Genomic DNA, 17,268 nt, shown 5'->3' with positions numbered 1-17,268 from the left:
ATCCCATGAACCATGAGATCATGATCTGAGCCAAAATCAAGAGTTGGATGCTTAACTGACTGAGCCACTGAGATGCCCTGAAAGAATGAATATTACTTCCTATGAGGAAGGGTGTGGTTTCGGATCTTGAGAGGAGGAGTTTATCCTGGATTTCCTGGGTGGGCCCTAAATGCAATCACATGTATCCTTGTAAGAGGAAGGCAGAAGTTTTGAGAGAGAAGAGGAGACAGGGTGACCAGAGGCAGAGATAGAGTGATGTGGTCACAAGCCAAGGAATGCCTGGAGCCACCAAAAACTAGAAGAGACAAAAACAGATTTCCCCAAGAGCCTTTGGAGGGAGAACAACCTTGCTGACACCTTGATTTTGTACTTCTGGCCTCCAGAACAGTGAGAGAATTACCACAGTGTGGTAATTTGTTACAGCAGCCAGAGGAAATTACTATAGAGGGTCAAGATCATGGTGCTGACTTTTGGGATGAGCACTGGTGTTGTATGGAATCCAATTTGACAATAAATGTTATATTAAAAAAAACTGAAAGAAAAAAAGATCATGGTGCTGACAAGGCTCTGTTCCTTCTGGAGGCTCTATGAGACAATTCATTTCCTTGGCTTTTCCAGCTTCTAGAACTGCCCGCCTGCCCTCCTTGGCTTGGGGCCCTGCATCCCTCCAGCCTCAGCTGCCATCATCCCATCTTCTCTCGACCCCACCCACTGGCCTCTTATAAAGACCCTTGTGATTACATTAGGCTCACCTATATTCCAAAATGATCTTCCCATCATAAAATCCTGAACTTAATTACATCTGCAAAGCCCTTTTGCCATTTAAGGTAACCTCTTCCCAGGTTCCAGGAATTAGGACATGGACACATTTGAGGGCCTACCACCGTCTATATAATCCTAAAGGGTGTGAATAGGAACGGTGGGTCTGTTCACCACATCCCTATGTGTTCAAATTAGATGAACTTATTCACGTAAGAAAGAAAATATCAAAGGAAAACTTTCTTGAACAGAGGCAGGAAACATGGAATGCATTGCCCCCACAGGTTCTTTTAGGCAGAAATTGTAGAAGGGCTGAGGTCAGCTGTGGTAAAAAGATGGGGGTATGGATGTGAGCTAGGCAAAGTGAAGTTCTCCCTTTAAGCTTTCAAGGTGACAGTGTGTATGTCGGCGGGGGGGAGTCTTCCACAGCACTCACCTTTGGTGCTTATCGGGCAGACTAAGCTAAATGGGTCTGTAGGGCATTTCATGCAGCTATCAGTCATAAAGCTGGTGCCTGTGGAGACACAGCATCCTGAAGATGAGCCAAAGGATGAGTCACAAGAAGTGTACATGGTACTGGGATTAGAGGTCATTATAATGGGAGACCTACAGAGAATGTGAGAAATGTATGAGAAATGTATGGGTCTATCGTAGAAGACGGAAGTGTTTCGTGCAGAGTGTTGGTCAGAAGGGAGAGTAAGGAGCTGAAGAGCCACCATTTGGAACAGGTTTCCATCTAGAAGCAAGAATTGAGGAGAGACCGGTCCAGTAATAGTTACTCTTGAAGGCAGGTGGAGCGACTTGAGGCAGTTTGAATCCTCATCTAGACCATCAGAAGCAGTTTCATTCTGCTTCTGCCTGTCTCTCTAGCTCTGAGAAATAATACTTTCGTCCTCAGAAGTAAATAAAACTTCCTACTTGGAAAAGGATGAGAAGACATTAATTATTAACGTTTATTTTCATATTTACGGATGAAAGGCATGCCAACTTCAAAGAAGTAGGGTTGGGAGTGGGGAAGATAATTAATTCACAGCATTACAATGATCTACTAGGAAACACTTGTGACTATTTTGAAAGTTTTTCATGGCTGAATATAAAGTTGGAGAATTTTTCAAAGAAATTTGACAACCAGAGAAGAGTCTTAAGACAGCAATGTTTGTGTTCCTAACCACTCAAACTCATTTCTAGGACAAAGCATCAGAAGCGTCCTGCATGCTTGCAAGACACGACGAGGAGTTATGGCAAATGCCTCGGAACCTTGCCAAATAATTAACGACTTAATTCTGCTTTAGCTCCTCTTTTTATAACACAGAGGTCTGAGACTCCAATTAATGAATTGCACTTTAAAAAGCAGCAGCCTGCTGGATACTTGCTCTAGTTTAGAGCATAAGGTACAAGGTACGGGACGAAAAGAGCCCATCATCCTGGGGCATCTCTCTGTAGTCAATCCTGGCAGGGGGGCCACCTGGGGGCTGGGTTCTAACGACTGAGGCCATTGTTACATAGTGTGTCTCTTGGCCAACTGGGCTGAGCAGCCACAGCGATGGGCGCCAGTGTCTTTCTTGGGACCAGCATCCTGACTTGATGGAAAGGGAGACTTCTTCTGGACAGTTCTTTAATACAAGGACTTCCAGTGTTTCAGCATTCTGGAGTGGTGTGAGGTAATATCTGCCCTAGTCTCTAGCTCTTTTTTTTTTTCATTTGCATACGTGATCTTCAAGAAAGAACCCTGTGTACATTTGGCTTCTTTTTAAATGTTGGCAAAAGAAACCAATTAGCTAAAGTGATCATTAATAGCTGTGACCCTCCATTGAAATTTTTTTCAGCATCCATATAGGAACTCAGCGTATTTCTTTGTATTTGTTTCTGAAGTTGCTTTACCCCATCACAACATTCTAGAATCCAACCAGAAAGGAGACTGAAGCTTTTTGGAAATGAGGGGAGCCTGCAGTATAAGATTCATGCTTTCCCATGACTCAGCTTAATGCTGGTCAGGCCACTGACTGGTTCTTAGTGACAGCAGCAGTTCTGCCTCAGAGCTGGCAAATGGGAAAATCTTGCACATATTCTCTAGAGCAGGGTGGTCTCTAGTGTTGTCCTGCCACAGACTCGTGAGGAAAGCCTGTGAAAAATGCAGACTTCTGAGACCCAGACCGTATTTGTCTCTCTCAGGGCACAGGCTCAGGATTCTGCATTAATAATGGAGCACCAGTCAGATGATTCTTGTGCACAGTAAAATTGGAGAACCTCTGCTCTGGAGAGTTTTCCTTCTTGAGGTATTGGGGGGGGGGGGACGTTGGTTTGCAGGGCTTCATTCAAAGCCAAATGTGACCCTGGCCACGCCTTAGCAGAAGAATAACCCTGCTCTTCTTTTTGTATCCCCTTGGATCTAGAGGAGAGTTGTGGCCTAGCTCGGCACCTTATGTACTGTGAAATCCCAGGTTTATTATTCATTCTTCCTGTGAGCCAGGCAGACAGCTTCACCTCCTTAACTGTTTTTATAAACAGCTCTATAATTACAGCATCCTTATCTCCCAAATTGACACAGAAGTGAAGCCTTGAGATGCAACTCTCTTTGTCTTTTTCATTATTTGATGGCATTCTAAAGCTTTTCTTGACACCCTTAGAAGAAAAGTCTACATGGAGTTTCTTTTTTTTTTTTTTTTAAGTTTGTTTATTTTGAGAGAGAGAGCGCACTCAGAGGAGGGGCAGAGAGAGAGGAGAGAGATTTCCAAGCAAGCTCCACACTGTCAGTGCAGAGCCTGATGCAGGGCTTGATCTCATGAAGCATGAGATCATGATCTGAGCTGAAATCAAGAGTCAGACGCTTAACTGACTGAGTCACCCAGTCTAGAAAGGCTATGTGGAATTTCTGATGACTGTTTTGCAGACCATCAAGAAACATCCACTAAGCTCCAGAGCCCATGAGCAGCCTTTGTTTTGTTGTGGTCAAGGAAAGAAATGACTTTTCTCTGCTGTGAGCTGGGCCCTATGCAGGATGCTTTCCATACTTTGCCTCAGTTAATGAGAAAAGTGATACAGGGTTCGCATAATTCAAGGGAAAGGACAATAGTATCATGAATGGAATGAGAGACAGGCTTGAATTCTGTTCTCAGCTTCAATTTTGACTCAACATGATAGGAGTCCCCCAGTGCTTCTGTTTATCCTTCTATAAAATGAGGTTATTACCAGTTTCCATTGCTTAATCATGAGGTTAGCATTGGGAATACTTTGAACTTCTCAAATGAAAGACAATATAAAATTACAAAGTGAAGAGTTGGTGGGGAGAGGATGCTAGAAGGCTAAGAATGAGATGACTAAGTGAGAGAACAACATAAGGGTGTCAGGGCTTTCCTTTTTTTTTTTTTTTTCCTTTTTATATTTTATTTTTTATTTTTATTTTTTTATTAAAAAAAATTTTTAACGTTTATTATTGATACACAGAGAGACAGAGCATGAACAGGGGAGGGGCAGAGAGGGGGAGACACAGAATCTGAAGCAGGCTCCAGGCTCTGAGCTGTCAGCACAGAGCCCGACATGGGGCTTGAACTCACAAACCACAAGATCATGACCTAAGCCAAAGTTGGACGCCCAACCCATTGAGCTACCATGCACCCCCCCCTTTTTTTCCTTTTTAAAATGTTTTTACTTATTTATTTTTTTGAGAGAGATGGAGTGAGTGGGGGAGGGGAAGAGAGAAAGAGGGGATAGAGAATCTCAAGCAGGTTCCACATTGTCAGCACAGAGCCCAATGAGGGGCTCAAACTCATGAACCATGAGATCATGACCTGAGCTGAAACCAAGAGTCAGACACTTAACCTACTGAGCCCCCCAGGCACCCCAGGTGTCAGGACTTTCTACTCCATTATCATGGGGACTTTCTGGCCTCCAGTTACCTTCCTTGCCTTATGAAGGATGAGGGGAATACACCCTCATAGAAGGAAGGCAGTCTAGTGTAGTGGTGAAGAGCAAAGACTTTGGGGGACATCAGCCTATCGAATCAGAATCTCAAGGTAGGGGATGGGACAGCTGCAATTTTATAAAATTCCCAGGGTGATTCTGATGCACACCAAAGTCTGAGGAACAGCATGTCCTCACCAGACCACCGGTGGTCCCCAAAGAGATTGTGTACTTTCACACCTCTCTTACATGCTCAGGCTGTCCACACTCCCTGAACCACCTTTCATACATCGCAAGCATTATCTCTTGGCTTTGCTTTTTACTAAATGAACTCCAGCTCCTCCTTCAAGGCCCAGATCACAAATCACCTTTTGCTCAAAACTTTCCCTAACCTTTTCAGAGAAATTAACTATTCCTGAATACAAAAGAATATGTAATCATCAAGGAGAATGTGGTGAATCTCTATATACTGCATAGAAAAGTAACCACGATATTTTTAGAGGAAAAAAGTCACAAGGTTTTATTGTTTTTCTTTAAACAATGGAATAGATATGTGTATATGTTTTGAATACATACATTAAAAGGTCTGAAGAATATATGTACCTGATATCAGTAAACTTTACTTTTTAATTTTATACCCATCTGTGTTATTTGAATACTGCTTTTGTAATTTTTCAAATTTAATAACAATTAAAGTAGTTACCAGAGAGGAATTGCTCCAATAATTACCAGGGAGGAATTGATTGATGTTATAGCTCTCATATATGATGTTGTCATTGGTATGTCTGTCTCCACAGTTCATCTATGAGCTCCTTGATAGCAGGGGACTCATCCTGTTCATCTGCCTATCACCAGCGCCCAGTGCTGTCCTTGACACTCAGTGGGTGCACAGTGCATAGTTACCAAATTTAAGAGATCTAAAACAGAGTCTGGGGAGGCTTAATCAACCCCAGGGACAATCAGGTCTGCCGCTGAGGCTCAGCCTATCCATCAGTTGGCATGTCTAGTCCTAGAAGAAGGACAGTAGCAAAAAGAAAGTGATAGTGGTGGCTGAACCAATACTGCCTACAGCGTTGATCACTATAAATATAAAGAGCTTGACAGTGGTGGTAGGGAGAAGAAGACTTTGGAGATTGTAATTGGCTACAAAAGGTCTGTGGGTCACTGCCATTCGCTTTATTAAAAGTCACTGCTCCATAGTTATGATCCATGTCTGCTTGCTTGAAAGTAACTCCTACTGTTTTTGAAAACAGAATAAAACTCCTCATTCACTTTGTAGAACCCTACATAAGTAAAATAAATGGGTTAATTTTTACACATTGTCCATAGTATCTCCTTTCTATCCCTAATCCCTCCAGAATCCTGCAATCAGGATTACCTAAACAATCTCTCTGAGAGGCCCTGGCAACCTCTAGGCATCTACTCCCTGTCTTACATATCTGGATCTAAATTAGGCCAAATGTAAACAGGTAACAGCTCTCTGTATTTTCTCCAATCCTCTAAAATTAGTGGCATTCCTCCCCTCCTTCCCCCATTGAAACCACTCACTCTCATAAATCATGTTCGACCTTAACCTTGGCCTTCTTAGGCCACACATGTGAGAATTGGTTCCCTGTCCTTCGCTACCACCACCCCACACACACTCTTCCTTTGTGCCAACTTCCAATGAGAAACTGGATATGTATAAATACTGAATCTCATGATTTGGGGAAATCATAAACCTATTCCTCCTATAATTAAGGGAGAAGAATAACGGAGGTATGTTTGTATTTATTATGTTTACATCTAAAAGCTATATAAATTTCCTTTTTAACCAAAAATGTGATTTTAAAGTCATAAGGGAAGCAGGACGCTCATTCTCACCGAGTAATGTTGTCAGATAATTTTTTAAATTTTTTAAATTTAAAAAAAGTGTAATGTTTATTTATTTTTGAGAAAGAGAGAGACAGCCTGTGAGTGGGCGAGGGGCAGAAAGAGAGGGAGACACAGAATCCACAGCAGGCTCCAGGCTCTGAGCTGTCAGTTCAGAACCCGATATGGTGCTGAAACCCACAGACTAACAGATCATGACCTGCCAAATTCAGATGCTTAGCCACCCAGGCACCCCCAGATATTTTGTTTTTTACATACTGACCTATTCTATGAGTTGGAGATGGGTTATTTAAGGGGAAGAGAAGACAGGTTATTCAACAAACATCAAGCGCCTACTTTGGACCATGCTTTGGAATTAAAAATACAAATATGAGACACTGCCTCTGCCCCTAAGTTCATGTTCATACATTCTGCTATAACTACTTGGTGCATGTGGGTATGACTTCCTGTCTAGTGAAATGGCCAAGTTAGGGACCAGCTGCTGAGCCCTCTGCTCCCTTCTCAGCCTTACCAACTCTGTTTGCTGGATTCAGGAGATAGGGCAGTTCTGGCACTTTATCCTACTACTCTAGGCCCAGCTTGGTCCTGGCCACTGGTCAGGTCCAAACGTTAATGTCTGGGAGGAAAGCCAGGACTGTGGACAAATTGAGAACCATGCTCTCCTGGGTAGAGGGTGGGCTTCTCCCACAAGACACAGACTTATTGGGAATATTGACTTTAGGAATGCTCCCAGGATACCCCCAGGATTTGGCTGGAGCCCTAAACTTTGTGAATGGGAGCTGTCCAACATTTCAGCATACTTTTGCATCTGCATACTTTGAAAAATACATAATAATCTGTCAGTTTGACTGTTTTATTGTGTGCCATGTTCTAAGAGAATTTACACAGTTCAGGACCTAGCATCTCAGGTCTTTAGTTTTGTTTAAGATTTTACTTTTAAGTAATCTCTACACCCAACATGAGGCTCAAACTTAAAACCCTGAGATCAAAATTCTCACACTCTACCAACTGAGCCAGCCAAGCACCCCTCTCAGGTCTTTAGATCTGATACCTTAATGTTCAGTTCTCCTTAAAGTCACTGAGACCTGAAAAAAACCTGACTTATTATTTGTTTAGGCACATTGGTACCAGAAAGCAAATTGAATATAGAGAAGGATATACTTCTTTCCTATGTCATGACGACTTGACAATCAGAAAGGTAATCAGAGCTTGCTTTGCTCTGTCCTAGTGACCAGAATACCGATATCAACTAAACAGAGTGCCACTTCATTGGACAGTGTTAAAATCGTACTAACATAGTTTTACTTTCCAGCTATCATTTTTTCTAGATTCCATAATAACCAACCCTGATGTTTATAATTGCCTTTACAACCAGATTCTACAGCATGCTGTATGACAGTTTTTACAATTTTATATTTTATTCTGCATTGATAAAAGTACTGCCTGGTGACATCTAGGGAAACATAGGGAGAGATATTAATCTTTTTACAGTATCTCCAAGTCACACTATTCCTCTTGAAAGGGATCCTGTCTACAGCATGTAAATACTTGTTAGCAAGGATCAGCAGCCATTTTCTGCAAGGGCCAAATAGTAAGTATTTTACATTTTGCAAGCCATACAGTCTCCGTCAAAATTACTCAACTCTGACATTGTAATATGAAAGCAGCCTTAGATAATAATAGGTGAATGATTACGGCCATATCCCAGTAAAACTTTACTTACAAAGAAAGAGGGGGCTCTAACTCATCATTGCTGACCTCTGCTTATTAGTCACAATCAGAGAAGGGATCTTTCTTGTCCTTTCTTGACTTTGCTTTGGTCCTCTTTTATCATAAATATTAATATGATGGTTAAGTCTTCAAAAGTGGTTTTCACGCTCCCCTAAAAGAACAGGAATCCTTTGAGAAATGGCTTCTTTTGAGATGGAGGCAAGGAAAGTACAAGTTGAGCCTGGAACATCTTGTTCCACCAGAAAGTAAGGAACTTTTCCAAGAATGAAGGGAATGTGTCAAAAGGACATGGGAAGGGGCTCCAATGGCCAATACCAGGACAATTTGAGCATAAAAACAAATGATAGTAACATATTATAACCCGTAAAATAATCTATGAGTTTATACTGATTTAAAGAGATAAGTAAAAAATAATAATAATAGTGGGATAGGAAGGGAAAGCTGTTCCTTTTTTCAAAAAAAATTTTTAAATGTTTATTTATTTTTGTGAGAGAGGGAGACAGAAAAAGTGTGAGCAGGGGAGGAGCAGAGAGAGGGAAACACAGAACCCGAAGCAGGCTCTGAGCTGTCAGCACAGAGTCCCACGCGGGGCTCAAACTTACAAACTGTGAGATCATGACCCAAGCTGAAATCAGATGCTCAACCAACTGAGCCACGCAGGCACCCCAGGAAAGCTCTTCCTTAATGATAGTGTTAGGAGGAAAAACTGTTTCTCAAATGTGGGAGAGCAATCAGAACCACTTGGGGAGCTTTTCCACATACCTGAGCCTTTTTTTAGAGGGCTGTGTGTGTGTGTGTGTGTGTGTGTGTGTGTGTTTAGAAAAGCTCTCCCCGATAACACTGCTCAGCCTTCTCTGTTTAGGGAAAACTGATACGTGGGCTTAGACCGCAATTCTTCTTCCACTGAAGACAATGAAAAGACAGCAAATGGGAGTGTTGTCTCTTGAGACTGCTTGGCGCAATCATGCCTGCTTCTTACCTCTATTCCTTCTGTTATCCTTGTCAGTGTATTTGGTCCTCTTGGAACCTGGTGGGTCCAAACGGAGGAGCTCCTGCCTCTAGGGTCCTTGGGCAGCCATAGGAAACAGACAGGTACTTCCTTGGGGTGCTTGGGTAGCTCAGCTTGTTAAGCGTCCGACTTTGGCTCAGGTCATGATCTCACAGTTTGTGAGTTCAAGCCCCACGTTGGGCTCTGTGCTGACAGCTCAGATCCTGGAGCCTGCTTCTGTGTCTCCCTCTCTCTCTGCCCCACCCCAGCTTGCACTCTGTCTCTCTGTCTCTCAAAAATGAATAAATGTTAAATAAACAAATAATAAATAAATAAATAAATAAATAAATAAATAAATGACAAGCATTTCCTTAACTAGCAGAGACTGCCTCTTCCAATGTTTCCTTTTTAAGCTGTTAAAAGGAATAGCAAAATACCTGGAGGAAAAGTAGCTAATGAAGAATTAATTCTTTCCTAGGGAATTTTTAGGAGATAAAAGACAATCCTGTTAACAGACAAATTAAAGTCAAGTCACAAAGTGAACATTTAAAATATTTTTCTTCTATTTTGAACAAGTGTAGATATGTGAGACCAAAGATATTTAATACATGTTATATGATCCATGACTTCAAGGGGTGTATCTGTTTAGGAATATGTTGGGAAAAAATTAAATGAAAACATAAAGGATTGGTAACTTAAATATTTTGTGGCAAGCTATATATGTACTTAAACACCAAATGAACTATGTAAACTTATAAAATTTATTAAATATGGAGGAGTAAGAGATTGCCAATAGCTAGAGAGGGCAGACAGGACAGAGTAATAGAATCTGCATCTGTTGAAGGGACCTTAAGAGGTCACCTGAAAATAAAAGCTCACCTAGTTCAGCTCAGCCTTCCACCTGGTTCTTGACCCTACTAGAACATCCCACATGGTGTCATCCAGCTTAAAAACCGGCCGTGATAGGACCTCACCCCTTCCTGGGATAGGCTTGTTGCATTTAACTAGCCCTGCTGGGAAAGTTTTTCTTCAGTGGGTCAAAATCTGTCTTTCTATACCTTTAAACCTTGATCAGTTTTACCCCTTGTGACCACAGAGAAGAAATCTAATCTTTACTCTTCCCCTCATAGCCCTTCAAGTAATTAAAGACAGTTCTCTGGTCACTCCAAGTTTTTCTTCCATCTCTAAGCTAAACCCTCAGTTTCTCCAGCAGATCCTCACAAAACCTAATATGAGTATATTTGCTACATTCACCATCACAGTCACTTTGTTATTCGAAAAATAGGCTGCCCATGAACTGGTATTCCATGAATTCAGTATTCAAGGGGAGAAGGGGGAACATTATCCTAGAAAGATCTTATAATCACTTATCTGGCTTCAAACCAGTTCTAACCAGCTGTTACTTTGGGCAAGTTACTTAAACTCTCTGAGCCCCAGTTCTCTGCTGAGAACATACCATGTGCTGGGCACCATACTAGACATTAGGGATGCAAGGACTTAATGCCAGCCCTCAAGAAGCTCATAGTGAAGTGGAAGAAATAATTATGGTAAGTACTGCCTGCATTAGACGTATGCCCACACAGTATTACCGAAATACCTAGAAGGCCAGCCTAACCCAGCCCAGTAGAAAGAAGTAGGAATCAGGGCCAACCTTCCAGGTGAGTTGACACTTGACATGAATCTTGAGATTAGGTGGGCATTTACCAGGTGAAGATCAATGGCAAGGAAGAAAAGCATGAACAAAAGGCTCCCAAGTTTGTCTCAGTTGGTACGGTGTCTTACAGCTGGAACATGGAGTAGTGAGAAGGGTGAGAGGTGATAGGAGGTGAAGCTGGAAAGGCAGGCAGGTGCCAGTCACAGGGAGTTCAGTGAGGCGCAATGAGAAGACGCTGGGAAGACATTGAATCAGCGGTTACTTCAACGGTGGTCTGCAAAGAAGTAGACATGAAGCCTGTAAAATGGAGCTGATGATGCCTTCAGCCCATTAGTACCTCCCCACGTTGTAAGGAGCAGATGAGATAAATAAAATGCACAGGGGGTCAGGCGCATGCCAAGGGCTCAGTCAGTGTGGTCCCTTCCCCAGCTTCTGTCAGTTCCATCACAAAGACAACTCCCGTCAAGCCCGTATCCGTTTAAGAGGCTTCTGTATTTTTGCACACTCTGTTGCAAACCCTTATGTCATCGGCCTAATCTCTTCCTTCCATTTGGTGTTTCAGATCCAAATTCAGAACCTCATCTGAATTCTCTTTTGAGTGGTTTAGCCTCTTGCCATAGCCTGTCACAGCAGTTTGGGATCCTGACTCTGTCAGCCAGTGCTCCTGGGAATGGTGGGGGGTAGAAGCATCACCTTAAAAGGAGTAGGGCATTCAGGAACAAGTGAGGGCAGGGTGGGAGTCAATATCAGGACCGGAAGAAGGAGAACAACAGTCTGAAGCTGAGGGTTTAAAGGGTGGAGAAGTCAAAGAAAAGAATGCGGGGGGAGGGGTTGGGTGGTATGGAGTGAAATTGTGCACACCAGGCCAAGACCTTTGGTCTTTATCCTATAGATAGACATAAAGGGCCACCGGAGCTTTGCAGGGGTTTGATGAAAGCAGTGTTTTGGGGAAGTTTGTCTTGCAGCGAGGGGCCACAAAGTTGAAAGGAGACTAGAGGAGGAATACTGTTGGTCACAGAATGACAACAATCTGGACAAGGATGAAGTCAGTGAGAATGGTTGGGACGAGCTGGGTGAGAAAAAGCAATGATTTGACAACTTGGCCAAAGCAGGAGGGATAAGATTGGTTCCCACGACATGCACTTTCAATGCAGCATTTCACGGATCCTCACAGACTTTTTAAATTTTTTTTTTTTTTTTTTTCAACGTTTATTTATTTTTGGGACAGAGAGAGACAGAGCATGAACGGGGGAGGGGCAGAGAGAGAAGGAGACACAGAATCGGAAACAGGCTCCAGGCTCTGAGCCATCAGCCCAGAGCCGGATGCGGGGCTCGAACTCACGGACCGCGAGATCGTGACCTGGCTGAAGTTGGACGCCCAACCGACTGCGCCACCCAGGCGCCCCCCTCACAGACTTTTTAAAAACATTTCAGTGGTGGGGCACCTGGTTGGGTCAGTCAGTTAAGCATCCAATTCTTGATTTCAGCTCAGGTCATGATCTCACAGTTTGTGGGACCAAGCCCTGCATCAGGCTCTGCACTGATAGCATGGAGCCTGCTTGGGATTCTCTCTCTCCCCCTTTCTCTCTGTCCCTGCCCTGCTCACTTGCTCTCTCTCAAAACAAATAAACTTAAAACAGAATAAGGTGTCTCAGTGGATGATACAGATTTAAAATATAATTTAGTTCTAATATTTTGCCATTAAAAAAACACTTTTTCTAAATTACCATTATCAATGTTCCCAGTATTTTTAAACTGCAGTATTTTTAAACTGCAGTTTGGAAGAAAAAAATCATTTTCCAACTTACTAATCTTTCTGCCAGTTCTCAGTTATTGGCTCATAAAAATAAAGATTCCATAAGACCTTAATTTTTGAGATGCAAATAACACATCTCCACTCATTTATGTGGATGGCTGATTTTAGACGTAAATGAGTGTCTCTGTGTCATATTGTGCTTTATCCAGATAACAAAACAACAGAAGTGTAGTTCGCAGTATCGGGCAAACAGACATTCGCCAGGAGTGTACTTTGAGTCACGTGTTACGAAAGGTTGTCGGGAGTATAAAGGCATGGTCGCTGCTCACGGACCACACTGGTGAGCAAGGACGAGAGGCCCGTGAACGGATAAGTACAGTGCAAGGTCACGTGAAATGTGATTAAAGCACAGATACGGGGCTGCGGAGGCCCGCACGTCCTTGTGATGCCGTGGCCAGAGGGGGCAGGAGGAAGAATGAAAAAGGAAAGACGGAAGAAGAGCGAGAAGAAGAGTGAAAGCTTTTTAAACAGGGAGAGAAAAGAAGGAAGAACAAAGTGTAAAGTACAAAGAAAAATACCTTGTCCTTCGTGACACTTTGTAACGTACAAAGTCCTTTCAGATAGGTTATCTCATTTGATTCCGCCAGGAAGCTCATGAGAAAGCAAAAAATGTGAGACAGAGGGGAGGCGATGGGAAGGGAGGCCCACAGGGAAGAGGAGGGAAGAGCTAGGGAGAGCTCGGAGGCCCTCACGGCCTCTCCTGGCCATCCCGGAGGATAGCAGCCTGCTGCTGGGACCAGGTCTCGGCCGCCCGGTGACAAGCTGGTGCGGACCTCTTATCACCAGACAGACTAGCAAGGAAGGGCTCGAACCACCACTTCAAAGAAGTCGGAACCACCCGGAAAAAAAGCAAGAGAAGCCTTCAAGTGGTTATTTTGGCAGCTATTATCAAGGACTTCTTGCTGGCTGACCGACCACAAGCTTCCTTCCATACTTCTCTGCCCTGTTTTTTAAAAATATTTTTATTGAATTTTTTTCTTGTCACAAAAGTTACACGTGTTCACTGTAAAAAAATTTAGAAATTCCAGGTAAACCTGAAGAGGAAAATAAAAATCCCCTATAACCCTGCCGTCAGATAGAACCACAATTATTATTTTAGAACATATCTTCCCATTATTCTTCTGTGCCTATTGGAATATTTCTGCTCTGTGATACCTTCCCTTCGCTTCATATATTGTAAACGTCTTTCCACGTCTTTGTCAGTCGGGATTGTGTTTTGATACAAATAACAATAAACTCTAAGGACAACTAGCAGTGTTCGTTAATAGCAAACCCCAAACTAAACTAAGCATGGCTTCAACAAATAATAGGGGCATTTTTCTCACGCGGCAGGAGTCTGAAAGTAGGAGGTACAAGCCGGTACCACAGCTCACGACACCATGAAGGACGTTTCAGCCCCTTAGCCAGTTGGGTGTTAACCTCGTGTCTCAGGTGGCTCTTCGCTATAAGAGAAGCTGTGAAAAAAGTATTTCGTCTTTCTGACCCCTCTAGCGGAGGCAGGCAAGGGAGAAGGGTGCTGGGAATGGGCGCTGAGCCAGCGCTCCCTTAAGCAGCTGCAGTTTAGATGTACCATGATTTATTTAACTGTTCGTTATTGTTCATCGTTTTAGTTGTTCCCGGTTTTTCATGATTATAAATATGCTTACGTCTAAAGTTTTACACATACTCACAATTATTGCTTTAGCACAAAATTCCTAGAAATAGAAATAAGGTCAGAGAATATAGAAAAGGTAAAGGCTTTTAATGTCTTTTTTTTTTTTTAACCAAATTGCCATCCAGAAGGACTGTGCTAAATTACACTCTGACCAACCACGTTTAAAAGAGCACATTTCCCCGGACTCTCAATAAAAGGTTTTTGTTTGTTGGTTTGTTCATCATTAAGCTATTATCCTATGACCGTTTAACAGATTGAACTTTGAGCTAGCGTGGACCAGATTCTAAAGTGCTCAGCAGCCTCTGGGAACCCAGAGCAGGGATGCTGAGAGCTTCAACCAGCCTCCACCCTTCTCCAGTGCTGCCTGGAGGTAGGGGTTTGCAGGGTGGCCTGTGCTCCCAGGCACAGGTGTGGGTTCTCACCTTGGCAGGCACCGCAGAGGACTCGTGAGGTCCCTGGTGAGCATAGACCTCACTCATCTGTCCTTTTTTTGGGAAGTTCTTCCTGCCACCATGAAGCCATCGTCTGTTGCCGTCTTAGTCCTAACTCAGGGCTAGCCTGGCTTATTTGGAATTGAGGTGCACCCGGTATCTGGCCTCTTTCGAAACAGCCCTCCCTGTATCTTCACACATCACTCTTCCCTGAGGTACCTCAAGTAGGGTAGCCTCACAGGCCTACCTCATGATCTGCAACAGAGAGAGGGCTAAGAAAACAGTATCAGGAGATTTGGGGGGCGTTTTAATCATATTAAGCCGCTTTCGTGACACGCTGCAGGTTCCCGGGGAGGTGGTCAAAAGAGTAAATCATCCCCAGACGTCACTACCCTTTGAGATAGTTATTAACTAGTCAGGAGTTGGCCACTGTGTACAGTCCTACTCATTCAACGAGGAGCCATCCATGGATGAGAGAAGAATTCCCCTGGCCCAATCATCTGTATGTACATAGTAGGTGCATAGTATCTTAAATATTCATGAGTGTAGACATATATTCACGTGTGAACAAACTAGGGAATGATGAATCCAAGCAACACTCGTGCTCGGTGCAGGAACACAGGCCAGATCTCAGCACCACACCGTGACCCTCTAAAATAAGAAAAGGAAAATTCCAGAATTCTGGTTCCAGGAAGGAAATGATAAGGATCCTATTTTGGTGGTCGCTTTAGGACCTCACCCTGACCTCCGGAGAAGTGACGCGTAAGACGTGAGAAGCGCTATCTTAAGGAAACGGAGTTCCGCGTGAGCTCTCCTTATGGGGCATGGTTTGGAGCTCCTGTCGGTTATTACCACCACAAGGGAAGAGAAAGGAAGAGAAACTAAAACTTATGAAGCCCCTATTCCAAATCCAGCTAAAGCAGGATCGTGATGCCCTGGCCAGTCACTGCTGTTAAGTGCCCACCTCGGGGCCTTTACCCAGATCCCTCACTTTTCCAGACTCCGGAATGCGACTTCGTAAGACATCCACAAAATAGATCCACTCACAACTGACTGTATTTAACTGTATTACTTAGAGTCTCCAACCGCCTCTCCCTACCGAATTACATTGTTACTGGTTCTATGTCAAAGACTTAAAAATTCTCCGTCAGAATTGCTTCACCAATAACTGTAACGATAAAGCTGTTCTGGTTAGGTCCTGTGTGAGTGCCCCACTCAGGTTAGCTTTAACCTTCATGACGGTCCAGCAGCATAGCTACTTAGAAATCATTAGTAAAATTGAACATGTTTCATATTTCATGTTTGTTAGCCATTTGTACTCCTTCCATGAATGCATCTGTGTTTTGGGTGCCCATGAGCCATACACATAGTGAGTGATGTCCGGAAGGCATTTCTATTTCATGATAAGAAACTGAGGCCTCGAGAGGCCACCTTTGCCCAGAGCCCAGATTGTGAGAGGCAGGGCTGGAGCTGGGTCCTTTGGAGTCTTTGTGTGTGTGTGTGTACCATGCTGTCTGTTCACACAGCTAAACATGCCAGTCTGTTTCTTAGGAAATACGCTGTAAGGCTCCCTATTTTTGGAGATGTAGTTAAAGTTTGCTTTCTTAATTCTCTATTTCTCCTACTTTCAGCAGAATCTTGGGAAACCCTAAGTCATTTTCCCTTTCTTAACCCCTTTCCCCCATGTACTAGGCAAAAATATGAAGGGGGTGCGTATCTAGGGTAATGTCTAGCTTTATCTTGGTTCCCTGGTCATGTGCGTTTTCTCCATTGCTACCAAACGTCCACTTTTTTCAAACCAAAATGCATTTTAGCATAGCTGCAGTACAGCAACAGTATTTTCTTTCATTTTATAATTACCTTAAGTGAATCTTCAAAACCTTCATATAGGGACATTTTCTAGTATCTCATGTTCAGAATAAATTACATGGAGTATCAGGGATTTAGTTTTAAAAACAAAAAGTAACTTCCATTTAGTAATAAATAAATAAATAAGTAAATAAACAAGCCAACAAATAAATAAATAAATCTGGGGCCAGTACAAATCCATCCCAGAACCCTAGATAGATCTTCAGTAAAGGTGTGAATAGTGAGAATTTACTATCAGAATATCCAGATGTTTCTTAGACCACATCAATGACCTGTGGGTTCCCCAAACTCTACAGCCCAGACAGTTCACAAAAGAATACATTTATATGAGAAATAAATGTGGAAATAATGTTCTCCCTCACTAGTAATCAAAGAAATGTTTTTTAAAAGAACAACAAAAAAAAGTTGGTTTTTATTAAATCAACACATTTTCTAAAATAATAACATTCCATGTTGGTGAGAGTGTAGTGAAATGAGCACTCTTTCCTTCTGGAAGGAAAATAAAAGGTACAGTCTTTTTAGAAAACCGTTAAGCCTTGGGGCGCCTGGGTGGCGCAGTCGGTTAAGCGTCCGACTTCAGCCAGGTCACCATCT

General features: G+C 42.9%; 1 protein-coding gene across 2 annotated transcripts in view; it reads left to right on the top strand.

Annotated features, from left to right (window-relative positions):
- Nucleotides 1-17,268, top strand: part of MAPRE3 (microtubule associated protein RP/EB family member 3) — a 54,309-nt gene that overhangs the window by 18,377 nt on the left and 18,664 nt on the right. The window contains exon 1 of one of the 2 annotated variants that reach the window (XM_006930422.5): nt 2,280-2,420. The exons of the other annotated variant lie outside the window; for it this stretch is intronic. The gene's annotated coding sequence lies outside the window, so the exon portion shown is untranslated. Of the gene's footprint in view, nt 1-2,279; nt 2,421-17,268 lie in introns of those variants that run through there. 2 annotated transcript variants of the gene reach the window in all.

This window comes from Felis catus, chromosome A3, assembly GCF_018350175.1.
Source record: "Felis catus isolate Fca126 chromosome A3, F.catus_Fca126_mat1.0, whole genome shotgun sequence".
In the NCBI taxonomy this organism is placed as follows: Eukaryota; Metazoa; Chordata; class Mammalia; order Carnivora; family Felidae; genus Felis; species Felis catus.
Note: the sequence above shows the minus strand (reverse complement) of the source record. Positions and strands in the feature narration are given on the sequence as shown.